Here is a 13188-nt window from a genome sequence, read left to right on the forward strand (position 1 = left end):
TGTCGGGCACTAGGGCGGGGTCCGGGGAAGAAGAACAAATCCTAGTGTCTACCTTCGAAGGGTACTCAACGCACAAGAGACAAGCCAAGGCACAGTTTGCACAACAGTGCGATAAATTCTGCGAATTCGGCTGGCGCAGAAAGTCACTTCACCCAGCTTTTTGTTTTCGTGTGGGCCCTGGGTGTGTCCGATCTTCTACTTTGTCAAAAAGTCCCCGGAAAATAGATTTTTCTGTGACAGCTCCTCATTTTGAAACGCTGGTAAGAAATTCCACAAACTTAAAACCGTTTGAGGGTCTAAGAACTCAGATCTGAAGGTCCGGCCTGTGGACTGCCGGCTCTCAGCTCTCTCTTTCGGTATTTTTGTTGCTTCTCGAGGAAACTAATGGATGCAGAACCTCCTGCCGCCGACAGCAGGGCTCCGGTGTGTGTTTGCAAGGGGTTTTACGTCTTCAGGATACATCTTCAGAAGGGGAATTGTTCAATAAAATAAAATGAGAGGTTTCAAGACACACACTGTAAGTCCAGACACAACGCACACCCTGGCTCCCAGAAAATGATGCTAATTTTCATTTCCACCCTCAGTAACAGGAGTACTGGGGTGCCCGGGGGGCTCAGTCTGTTAAGCGTCTGGCCCTTGGTTTCCACTCAGGTCATGATCTCACGGTTCGTGAGTCCGAGCCTCACATTGGGCTCTGTGCCGACAGCCAGGATCCTGCTTGGGATTCTCTCCCAATCTCTCTCTCTGCCCCTCCCCTGATTGCTCTCTTGTCTCTCTCTTTTAAAATAAATAAATGAATTTAAAAAACCGAACAAAAACCAAGAGTACTTTCCTCCGTACCCTTGCCAACGCTGGGTGTTAACAATGATGATTTTCTTCTATCAGCTTTACAGTTAAAAATATTCTCACTGTTATATTACTTTATTAGTTATGATCTTCTCTGCTAAAATTAAAATAGTGACCTTACCAAGGGTTGGCAAAAATGTAGAACCGAAACACTCCTTCACCACCGGTAGGAACGCAAAAGAGTACAACCACTTCGGAAAATAGTTTTCCAGTTTCTTACAATGTTAAACATACACCTAATCTAAGATCCAGCCCATTTACCCTTAGGCGTTTACCCTAGAGAAGACGAAATATACGTCTATAACTAGGCGAGCATAAACGTTTATAGTGGCTTTAATTGCAATAGCCCCGAACTGAAAATAACTCACATGCCGGTCAACTGATGAATGTGATAAGATTGGATGAATCTCAAAATCATTATGCTGAAAGGTGCTAGACAGAAAAGAGCATATGTTATTTGATTCCATTTGTATAAAACTCTAGAAAGTACACACGAATCTGTAGCAACAGAAAGCAGATTTGATTGCCTATACTGGAGGGGTAGGAGGGAAGGGAAGGATTACAAGGAAACTTTTGGGAATGAAGGATATACTCACTAAATTGATTGAGGGTGATGGTTTCCTATATGTCCATATACGTACGACAGAATATAGCAAGTTTTATCTTTTAAATATGCACAGTTTACCGTATGTTATGTACATACCAATAAAATCATTTTTAAAAATTCCGCCAAGTATTGGGGCGCCTGGGTGGCTCGGTCGGTGAAGCGTCCGACTTCGGCTCAGGTCATGATCTCATGGTTTGTGAGGTCGAGCCCTGCATCGGGCTCTGTGCTGATGGCTCAGAGAGTGGAGCCTGCTTCTGCTTCTGTGTCTCCCTCTCTTTCTACCCCTCCCCTGCTCATGCTCTGTCTTTTCTCTCTCAAAAATAATTAAATGTTAAAATCCCACCAAATAGGGGCACCTGGGTGGCTTAGTTGGTTGAGTGTCTGACTTCAGCTCAGGTCAGGATTTCACAGTTTGTGAGTTTGAGCCCTGCGTGGGGCTCTGTGCTGACAGCTCAGAGCCTGGAGCCTGCTTCTGATTCTGTGTCTCCCTCTCTTTCTGCCCCTCCCCCACTCATCTTTTCTCTCAAAAATGAATAAACATTAAAAAAAAATCCCACCAAATATTACAACAGGGGTGCCTGGCTGGCTTAGTCAGGAAAGCATGTAAGCTTTTTTTTTTAGTTTATTTGTTTTGAGAGAGATCATGAACGATGAGATCATGGCCTGAGCCGAGATCAAGAGTCGGATGCTTAACCGGCTGAGCCATCCCGCACCCCAAAATATCCTTTTTAAGTGAGCCCAGTGTGGGGTTTGAACTCATGACCCTGAGATCAAGAGTTGCATGCTCTCCCGGGGCACCTGGGTGGTTCAGTCCGTTAAGCATCTCACTCTTGATCTCGGGTCAGGTCCTCACCTCACGGTTTGCAAGTTCGAGCCCCGAGTTGGGTTCCATATTGGCAGTACAGAACCTGCTTGGGATTCTCTCTCTCCCTCTCTCTCTGCCCTTCCCCTGTGCGTGCGCACTCTCTGTCTCTCTCACACGCAATACATAGACTTTAACAAAAATATTTCAACGTTCTTGTTCTCACTTTCATTACTCTTATCGTTGTTGCTGTTTTCTAAGCAGGAATACCGAGTACGGTCACGCTGGCTGTGAACAACACGATTCTGAGAGTGCAGCCCCAATAGACTGGGGTGCGAGCACCCCCTCCCCCCCTCCTCCCGGAGGTGCGCAGTGGGTATAATTGCCTTACTAACGAGCTGAGCATCACAGTGCGTTCATTCATTAGCCTCCCCGGTTTCTTTTTACGGGCGTTGCCTTTAAAAAAACTCATCTATGAGCTCTCTTTACATATGAAGGCTGGGAGAGTGTCTGTCAGACCAGTTACAAAGAAAATGCTCTCCGGCTTTGTGGTTTGGAGCTGAGTTTTGATGCTAGGGAACCAGTGACATCGACTTCTGATCTGATAAATGATTTCTTGGCAAACGCTGCCCCGTGAATTCCTTTCTTGGCCCCGAGGAGCACTTGTAATTTGGAAACGGGTTTGTTCAGCAACTTGGCTTTGCGATCTTTGTGCTGCGGGCTTACAGGCCGAAGGCATTAGGCTCCAATGGACATTCTGAGGGACTTACCAAAAAAAAAAAAAAAAAAAAAAAAAACCCAACTCAATAAAATAACTGCCAAGAGTGTTTCCTCTTTTCTCTTCTTCTTCTTCTCTTCCTTTCATTTCACTTACAGTGATTGCCATCATTTCCTGAGGGCTCACCCCCCGTCCGTGTGCCTGTGCCTGGCCCTGGGTTCTGGGCTTTGTATGTCATTTACATCTAATTCTTGGAACCCTTCAGTCTTGGTACCGTGGGCTCCATTTTTTCAGGTAAGGAAACTAAGTTTTTGAAGAAGTAAACGAAAAAAAAAATCTTATTCAGGATCACAGAGGGAGGAGGTGAGGGAAACTGAGTTTTGACTCACATTGGCCAGACTCCAAGATTCAGACCGCCTCCCACTTAGCCACCCCGGGTTTCCGCGAGCTGCTTATTTATGAGCTCGTCTTTCTTTGTCTCAAAAGACCAAAGACAGAAACGGGCTTCATCTTTTTACCCCCGATAACGAACCTGAGATTTTTGTGCAGAGTAGGCTTGAGATCTAACCAGGCTGAACAGGGAAAATCACGGTCGGTGGGGGCTGGCGGGGGCGGAGGGGTGGGGCTGAGCAGGTGCTTCTGAAAGGTTTTCACTCCAGCTCTACCCACAAATATACATGGTGGATCAAAAAGTGGTAAGGAAGTAGGCTCAGTTGGCCACACACCCCTTCAATCATCAGATGGTGTGCCGTTAATGCCATGAGCAGAGCCTCTCAACTGGGGCGCTCTTGACCTCTGGGGCCGATTGTTCTGTGCGGTGGGGGCCGTCCTGTGGGTTACAGGCCGTTCAGCAGCATCCGTGGTCTCTACCCGCTAGACACCTTGTTGTGAAAGCCCAACACGTCTGCAGACATTGTCAGAAGTCCCCTGGGAGGAAGAATTGCCCCTGGTGAAGAACCGCTAGTCCATGATTTTTTTTTTTTAACTTTTTTTTTTTTTCAACGCTTATTTATTTTTGGGACAGAGAGAGACAGAGCGTGAACGGGCGAGGGGCAGAGAGAGAGGGAGACACAGAATCGGAAACAGGCTCCAGGCTCCGAGCCGTCAGCCCAGAGCCCGACGCGGGGCTCGAACTCACGGACCGCGAGGTCGTGACCTGGCTGAGGTCGGACGCTTAACCGACTGCGCCACCCAGGCGCCCCGTGCTAGTCCATGATTAATAAAGGCTTCCGGTGACTTTCAGAGCTCCAAAGAAACATCTTTCGATTACAAGGCCAGTGGAAAACATGCTGGGACGTTTATTCCTCTCTCTCCCCTCCCTTAGCAGAACTTCCTAGTGGAAGCTAAATGTTTGGTGAGCACACTTAGAAGACTGAGAAATGTTTACTTAAACATGCGCTTGATTAAAAGAAAACATTTTTATCAGCCTTCGCTCATTGCAAATGCTACTTACCGAGCTCAGGATATTTGCCAATCTCAGTGCTAAGTCCCTGGATGCATGTTATCTCATTTAATACAGCTTTTTAAAGTAGACATAAACTTCACCCCATTTTATCGATGAGGACAGAGAGATTCAGGAAGATTAAATAACTGCTCCGAAAACACGCAGAGAAGCGGGCACAGGGGAGAACTTCACCCCAATTTGTTTTACGCCCAGGTTCATTCACCATGCTGATCTCCAAGGTCAGTATTCATTCACAGTAGCTCATTAAAAACATCTGAAAACAAAAAGAGGAAAATAAAGTCGTGGCTAATGTTGCCATTTAGCAGTTACCAGTGTCGACATTGTGTTGTGAATCCATCCAGTCTTTTTTTTCTGAGCATTTAAAAACATATATACTCTGCGGGCACCTGGGCGGCTCAGTCGTTTAAGCGTCTGACTTGGGCTCAGGTCATGATCTCACAGTTCATGGGTTCGAGCCCCGCGTCCGGCTCTGTGCTGACAGCTTTGAGCCTGGAGCCTGTTTCGGATTCTGTGTGTGTGTGTCTCTCTCTCTGCTCCTCCCCCACTCCTGCTCTGTCTCTCTCTCTCTCAAAATTAAATAAACATTAAAAAAAATTTAAAAACATATGCACTCTAGAAAAGATGGGGCATGCTTTTCTTTTGACACTTGGGACTACTTTTCCATTACGATGTTCAATATTCTTCACTAGCATCATTTAAAAGGACTATATCATATTGTAGGGGGGAACATTTCAACAATCTCCCGTTGTCAGAATTTCTGGTTGTATTTTTTCTCTGTCTCCCTCTCTCTCACCCTCCCTTCCTTCCCTCCCTTCCTTCTTTCCTTTTCCGTGTCATTTACCCAGGATGGAATGCTGGAGTCATAGTTGTCATATATATATTTTTTTAATGTTTATTTTTATTTTTGAGAGAGACAGAGACAGAATGTGAGTGGGTTCGGGGCAGAGAGAGACGGAGACACAGAATCCAAAGCAGGCTCCAGGATCTGAGGTGTCAGCACAGAGCTGGACGCGGGGCTCGAACTCACGAGCTGTGAGATCATGACCTGAGCCGAAGTCGGACACTCAACCGACTGAGCCCCCTGGGCGCCCCAGAGTTGTCATATTTTTCAGGCTCATGATACATGCTGTCAAATTGCATTCCCATCAAAGGTTGTGTTAATGTATATTTTACCTGCGTTGTATAGAGGGATATATTTGTTTCTTCCAAGAAACACAGGGCTTTTAACTTAAAACACACCTAACTTGCAGATATAACAGAGGAAATCATATTTGGTTTTTGTTACATTTCTTTGACTACTAGGGATTTTGAAATTTCTTTAGGAAACATACGAGACATTTACGCACTTAAAAGAAAGCAGTGGGGCCACCCGTACTGGTGAGAGACAGACTTCTGTAATATGGGGAATATCCAGACCCATTTCAAAGAAGAAAAGATCCCGTAGACTCAGAATGTTACTATATGTATTTCATTATACAACGTAAAGGCACAGCAACATGAGACCGCTCCTTATATTGGTAGTTCTTAAAGAACAACAAAAGCAAAGCCAGTTGACCAATTAATACAAGCAAAACTAGGAAAACTGTCATACCCAAATTGGCAGCGATGATTTAACACGGTGGCTGGAAGACAGCAAGGAAGTGAACTCTTGCAGTTTCTGCAGGCAGGACCGAGGCCACGGAGTCACCATGCTTTCTGTTGTCGTGCGCGGTGACTCCGCCCGCCCAGCACGTGTCTCCTTCGGAACCAGAGAGAAACAGAGCCTTCCTGGGACACGCATGCCATCTTGTTTGCGTTCAGCCTGCCTCCCCTTTCTTCCCATTCGACCCACAAATAAAGCTCAAATAGTACTCGGGGCCAGTAATTGTAAACCCAAGTTCAGGAGGAAGCAGGACGCGCAGTTAGAGTCTGGAAAGATTATTTTTAGATTATTTGCAAAAGGGAACGGGACACGCGCCCTGTTTTCTTACAGGCACCTCAAAAACCGTACTCAGTTCAACTCTGAAAGCCTGTAGAGGGAGGAGCGGCCACGCCGTGAGCAAGTGGGAGCCGCAATCCTCTTGTCTGTAAAATGGAGCAAACAGTATCTGTGTCATGGGATTCGAGCACATTGAGCAAGAATTAAAGCGCACAGGCCGCTGAAAACATGCAAACTATTATTAAAACATGTTCTCAGGGCCTCAGTCGGTTTCGGAGGAATTTTAAAATAACTTAGACTCTGTTGTCTTTACGGAAAAGAACGTTGCATTCTAAAACAGGAGGATGAGTTATATGGGGGGAGGGGGGAAGCTCCCAAGACAAAGATCCAATGTTCCATGATCCCCACTTTGCCCCTAGCCTAGGGCTAGCAGGACGGTTCTCCGCCGGGATTTATTTTATTGTCACTGGTACATTCAATCTGAGCCAAGAGAAGTCTTCTCGGTCTCCCCCATCAAAGAGTCAGATGCCTTGTGAGCAATTCTCCAACCAAAGGAATTATTGGCTTTTATGCAGCATAAACACCAGGAACCTGATTCACAACTTTCTGTGTGAGGTCTGACTCCTACAGAAGGCTCCCCGTGGATCTTTCCTCTTTTTCCTGCCATCTGACTCCAGTATGGCATCCAAGCCTCCTCCTACCAGCAAACTTAAATCCCCACGACCCCAGCTAGCTTCAGGGAATTTACCTGCACATTTTGTTGCTGTTTCCTGTGTGTCTCTTGGAAACGTAAATGAATGATCCTTCTTTCTATCGTAGCCGGGTCAGGTAAGGACATATTGAGGCTTTCGCGTTCCCCCAGGGGCCCCCATCAGACCGCTTCTCTAATGCTGTGACTCACGGAGCATCACAACGAAACCCTGCCAGTTCTTCCAGACCTCTCTTTGAAAGCCTTGGGGAGCCTGTCTTTGTTATTATTATTATTATTGTTATTATTATTATCATTAATCGGGGTCCAATTTGCATACAATAAATCATAAGGATTCCAAGTATGCTTTTATGAGTTTCAACAAATGTAACCACCTTGTAACCACCTTGTAACCGCCGTCCTAATTGGTAGAGAACCTTCCACGGTGTTTGTACGATCCCTCATCCCTCTTTCCAGCAATAACCCGCCCGCCTCTGTGGTTTTGATTTCTAGCCCCATCACTCAGACGTGCCAGCGTCAGAGCCTCATGAAAATGGAACCAGTCGAGATGTATACTCTTTGTGTCTGGCTTCTTGCAGTATTATAATGTTTTTGAGATTCATTCATTCTATTTGTGCATCCTTAGTTCGGTCTGAAATGATTCCCCGGGCCGTTGTGAGGATGTACAGCGCTTTGTGTATCTATTTGTCGCTGAAGGATAGTTATCATTTCCTTTCCAGTTTTTGGCTACTGTGAATGAGGCTCCGGTGGACGTATCTGTGTAACTCTTTTTGGAGGGCATGCATGTTTATTTTCCTTGGGGAAATACCTAGGAGTTGAATTCCTGGGTCATAGAGTAGGTATGTGTTTAATGTATGATTAAGAAACTGCCAGGGTGCCTGCACGGCTCAGTCGGTTAAACCTCTGGCTCTTGATTTCGGTTCTCACCGTTCGTGGGTTTGAGCCCCAGGTCAGGCTCTGTGCTGACAGCACGGAGCCTGCTTGGAATTCTCTCTCCCTCTGTCTCTGCCCCTCTCCTGCTCACTCTTTCTCTCTCAGAATAAATAAATAAACTTAAAACAAACACTTCAAAAAAAAAAAAAGAAAAGAAACTGCCAACTCTTCTCCAAAGCGGGGGGCTTACTTGGTTTTGAGGTTCCTGATCAAACTGTGTCTTCATTACTTGCTCTCTAATAGCACATAATTTATTTTGTTTTGTTTTTATTTGGGCAGATGGGTTGTCAAAAGACGCTGTATCTCTCTTTTTTTTTTTTTTCCAACATTTATTTTTATTTTTGGGACAGAGAGAGACAGAGCATGAACGGGGAAGGGGCAGAGAGAGAGGGAGACACAGAATCGGAAACAGGCTTCAGGCTCCGAGCCATCAGCCCAGAGCCCGACGCGGGGCTCGAACTCACGGACCGCGAGATCGTGACCTGGCTGAAGTCGGACGCTCAACCGACTGCGCCACCCAGGCGCCCCGACGCTGTATCTCTTTACCCCTGCCGACAGCCATACCCTTTGCGATATCATTCTGGTGAGGCCGTCCATCACGGGGTAAAGTCTGCCTGCCACTCCTGGAATGTCAGTTGGATTCATGTCTTGCTGGTTTTTTTTTTTTTTAAGTTTATTTATTTATTTTGAGACAGAAAGAGAGGGAGCACAAGGGGGGAGGGGCAGAGAGAAAGACAGAGAGAGAGAGAGAATCCCACTTGTGCAGAGATTCATGCGGGGCTCAATCTCATGAGCTGCGGGATGGTGAACGGAGCCGACATCAGATGCTCAACCGACTGGGCCACCCGGGCGCCCCCTCGTGTCTTGCTTTGACCAACAAAATGCAGTGGCAGTGAGCAGTTGAGGCCTCCGGAGGCCTCATCCATCCTATGCATATTTTGGAAGCCTGCTGCCGCCATATGCACAAGGTTGGCACAGCCGTTCTGGAGACTTCCATCCCAGTGGAAGCCATCACGGGCTGCCTACTCAACAGCCGGCAGATATCCTACCAGGTGAGACAGCGTCGTCTCCACTGGTAGAGCTACCTACTCAACCCGCAGCTGACGACAGACGCATGGGTGAGCTCAGCTGTGAAGGGGACCCCTTGGTTAAGCCCACCGATCCATAAACAGTAAGAAATATTTATTATTTTAAGCCATTGAGTTTCAGGGTGATACACATCACACAGCCATACCTAACTGACACATTTCCATGAAGACAGATGTCTACCTCTTCTCTCCCATTCACTTGTGTGAACATGGTCAATTTAGCGAACATTCTGAACCCAAAGATACCTTGAATTGTAATGCTTATTTTACACAACTGTTTTGGAGATTAGACTTGTAACTGAAGGGAAAAACACAACAGTGCCTCGCTGATAGTAGGTACTCACTAAATTCTTGCTATAGTAATAATAATATTATTTATTTATTATTTTTAAAAATTTTTAATTTTTTTTTAATGTTTATTTACCTTTGAGAGAGTGAGAGAGTGAGCACCAGCAGGGGATGGGGAGAGAGAGAGGGAGACACAGAATCTGTAGCAGGCTCCAGGCTCTGAGCTGTCAGCATAGAGCCCAATGCCAGGCTCGAACCCACAAACCATGAGATCATGACCTGAGCTGAAGTCAGATGCCCAACCGACTGAGCCACCCAGGTGCCCCCCCCCCCGCCTTTTTAAAAAAAATCACTGTGTGCTCTTTTTGCCTTAACATATTTTCTTGTAGCAGAATCTTCTATGATTTTAGCAATAGAAGGGTCTGGACAGTCTCAAAACGTGTCCTTCCAGGTAGGAAGATGAGTGTGTGTGTTTTTTTTCCCACCAGACAGTTCGTAGTCACATGATAGCGCTGAGCTCTTCATTTTCATTGATTGAGAAAAACATAATGGCAAATGCATAATTATAAATTCCCAAGTGCTTTTGCAGTGGGCTTGTATTTCTGGAAATGACGATAGCATTGCCAATACCTTTCAAAGCTGGTGGGATCCAAAATATGAGCTGCATTTATTTACTTGACAGACATTACCTTGAGTGGATACCAAATCATGGGATCTTTAGAGTAATTTCCTACCTTTGCAAATTCATCAACTTCCACCACCACTGGGACTGTGGCCCAAAGTTGGAAAGCACTGACCAAAGTCAACAGTGGCCTGTTCTACAGGGCCCTGGATAGACCAGGCTTTCCTCGGGCTTGCTTAATTCTGGCTCTTATCCTTCTAAATGCATCTATTACCACCCTCTCACTTATTCATTTTGCTCCATCCATGCTAGCTAGCCTTCTGGCTGTTTCTTAACCGTGCAAAATTAGTTCTTTGCCCTTCTTTGCCTCTGCCTGTAAAGCTCATCTCTAAGGTCTTATATTCAGATTGATGCTCAAATATCGCCTCCTTAAAGAGGCCTCCTCGGTCCTCCTTCTGCTCCACTGCTGTCTTATTTCCTCTGGTTGTGTTTTCTTCATGCACTTTTCCAGTGTTATTTCAATGGTCTTTTTTTTTTTTTCTTTTTTTAAGCTGTACACCCAATGCAGGGCTTGAACTCATGATGCCAAGATCAAGAGTCACATGCTCCACTGACTGAGCCAGCCAGGTGCCCCTCAGTGGCTTAGTTCTTGGTCTTTGTCTTGACTGTTTGACCCCGCTACACTGCAAGCCTCATCAGAAAAGGTAAACTCTGAGCGATGCCCCACACGACGGCATTTAGTAAATTTTATTTAAAATTTTGTTTAACGTTTATTTATTATTGAGAGACAGAGAGAGAGACAGGGCACGAGCAGGGGAGGGGTGGAGAGAGGGCGAGACACAGAATCGGAAGCCGGCTCCAGGCTGCAAGCCATCAGCACAGAGCCCGACGCGGGGCTCGAACTCACGGACCGCGAGATCGTGACCCGAGCTGAAGTCGGACGCTCAATCGACTGAGCCACCCAAGCGCCCCAGGAAATTTTAATGAATGAATCTTATTTTACAGACGAGGACCCTGACGTCCAGAGAGAAAGAGGACGGCCGACGTCACATAGCCTGTTAGGGGGTTAACATCTAGGTTTCTAAATCACTTGGTAATGCTTGTCCAACCTGAATTGGTGAGGTTTCAGGTTGGATGCAAGACAAACAGCAATTTTAATGGTGTAAATGCGGTAGAAAATGATTTTTCTTTCAGATCGAAGCTTAAAGGTAAGCAGTTGTTCTGGGTATCGCTGAGTAAAAACGACATCGAATTTAGCAGCTTCCGTGAATAACTTATCAGGGCACCTGGGGGGCTCAGTCGGTTGGGCATCCGACGTTGTGCACTGATAGTTCAGAGCCTGGAGCCTGCTTTGGATTCTGTGTCTCCCTCTCTCTCTGCCCCTCCGCCTCTTACGCTCTCTCTCTCTCTCTCTCTCTCAAAAATAAAAAAAAAGATTGAGCTCTTGCAAAGAGCTGAGAAGCGGGCCATTTATTTAAGAAATGGTTCACTCTCTGGGCACAGAATTTTACATAATTTCTGCACAGTATCAACCAAACTTGGACGTGTAAAAGATAGAGAAAGCCTTAATGGAAACATTTTATCCGTTCATTCATTTATTCACACATCATTCATTCATTCATTCCTTAAACAATATTATTTGGGCACCTACCGTGTGCCAGGCGCTCTGGGTGGCATGGGAGCCAGGGGAGACCAGAAGTCTGCTTCCACGGAGCTGACACCGTAAAGGGCCCAGAAGGACAGAACAATCATCACGTGTCTAATTAGCTCCCACCAGTGTGATGGGGCCTGCGGCAGAATGCACGGAGAATTTCCTGACCAAGTACCGCCTGGCTGAGATCCGGGAAGGCTGTGTAGGCGCTAAGTAGGCCAAGAAGAAGGAGGGGGGGAAACCCCAGACTCAGGCTGTGCTGGGCTGGGGCCGCCCACGCAGGCTCGTGAGGACTGACTGTCAACTTTTCAGGAATTGTGGAAGTCGGTCGTTAAACACAGCCATTAGTAAAAATTAAGTTCTATAAACTTGCAATTAAATTATACTAAAAGCAAAGGGAAGAAATACCTCCAGCCCTGCTCTCGAGATTGTAACAGGTGGGGCCTGCGGGATGCTTACGCCATGTCAGGATAGCGGTACCCGTGCGGTATTTCTAACCGACTGTGTTTCCAGCCTTACTTGTTTTACCAGGGAAAATGCCTACCAGTGGCAGCGTCCCTTTCCAGCAAAGCCTCTGGTGTAGAATTCTAGAACAACACCGGAAGTACTGAAGGGCCTACTGCTGGCAGGTGAGCTCCTGATTAGGGTCCTTCAAGTGACTAACTCATCCTGGGCGCAAAGTCAAGGTGACTTTCGCTCCTTCTGAGGCCACACTGTTTACGCCCCAGTACTCTTACGCTGAACAACCCCAGAGATACGATCCCGGTGTCTGACACGGCCATTTTGTCCCCTATTTTGTGCAACCTCACGATTTCTTCCATTTGGCGCTGGATGGAGAAGGCGGGTTGTATTTCGGGGCCGCCTCATTCAAATTTTCCGAACCTTCCCCGGCATCACACTCAGGGAGGCGAGGTGTTCCGGTCACGAGAGGTAGGAAGGACCCGGGACCCGTCAAGGGAACTCGGGCTCATTCCTGGGCTTACAACGGCTGACGAAATGATTCAGACCCAAGCGGCTCTCCCTCTCTCCCCCTGCTCCACCCAGAGCTCGTGTAATTTAGTTCAAGCACATTTTCTGATTCTAATGCCCACCATCTTCCTGATCGTGCTTTGACTTGCAAATTGATGGCCGCTGAGCCCAGCCTCATGGAAGCTACCAGCTTGGAAATCGCGGGCCTGTGGCGTCCTTGTGGGGCGGTGGATGAATCCCCTGCTTTGCACGAATGACTCCCTCTTGTCCAGTGTCTGACGAGTCCTAGCTCCAGCTTACCACCACCGTGAAGCTGGCCAGGGTCATCGTTGCCTCCGGTGTGACACGTCTCCTAGAGGTCAAAATACGTCCGAGATGGGTGGTGTCCACAGAAGGTTAAAAAAAAAAAAAAAATGAACCAAGGGCACTTGGTATGAACAATAGGGAACAGTGGGACCTGAGCCACCTGGGTCCCACGGTGCTGCTCAGGCCGGTTGTTGCTTGCCATGTGGGACCGGGGCCCCGTGTAGCCAAAACTCCTGATCTTTAAAGAGAACTGGGGCGCCTGGCGG

At 46.9% G+C, this 13188-nt stretch overlaps 1 long non-coding RNA gene across 1 annotated transcript; it reads right to left on the minus strand.

Moving 5' to 3' along the window:
- Positions 1–2632: 2632 nt before the first annotated feature.
- On the minus strand, positions 2633–11758 carry LOC121020096 (uncharacterized). Its single transcript, XR_005785933.1, has 3 exons — positions 11648–11758; positions 4427–4691; positions 2633–3020 (listed from the first exon to the last, which is right to left on the minus strand). It is a non-coding gene; the product is annotated as an uncharacterized LOC121020096 (long non-coding RNA).
- Between the last annotated feature and the right edge of the window lie 1430 nt (positions 11759–13188).

The sequence above is a fragment of the Herpailurus yagouaroundi genome, unplaced genomic scaffold (assembly GCF_014898765.1).
Source record: "Herpailurus yagouaroundi ecotype Mexico unplaced genomic scaffold, PumYag 246, whole genome shotgun sequence".
NCBI classification, from domain to species: domain Eukaryota; kingdom Metazoa; phylum Chordata; class Mammalia; order Carnivora; family Felidae; genus Herpailurus; species Herpailurus yagouaroundi.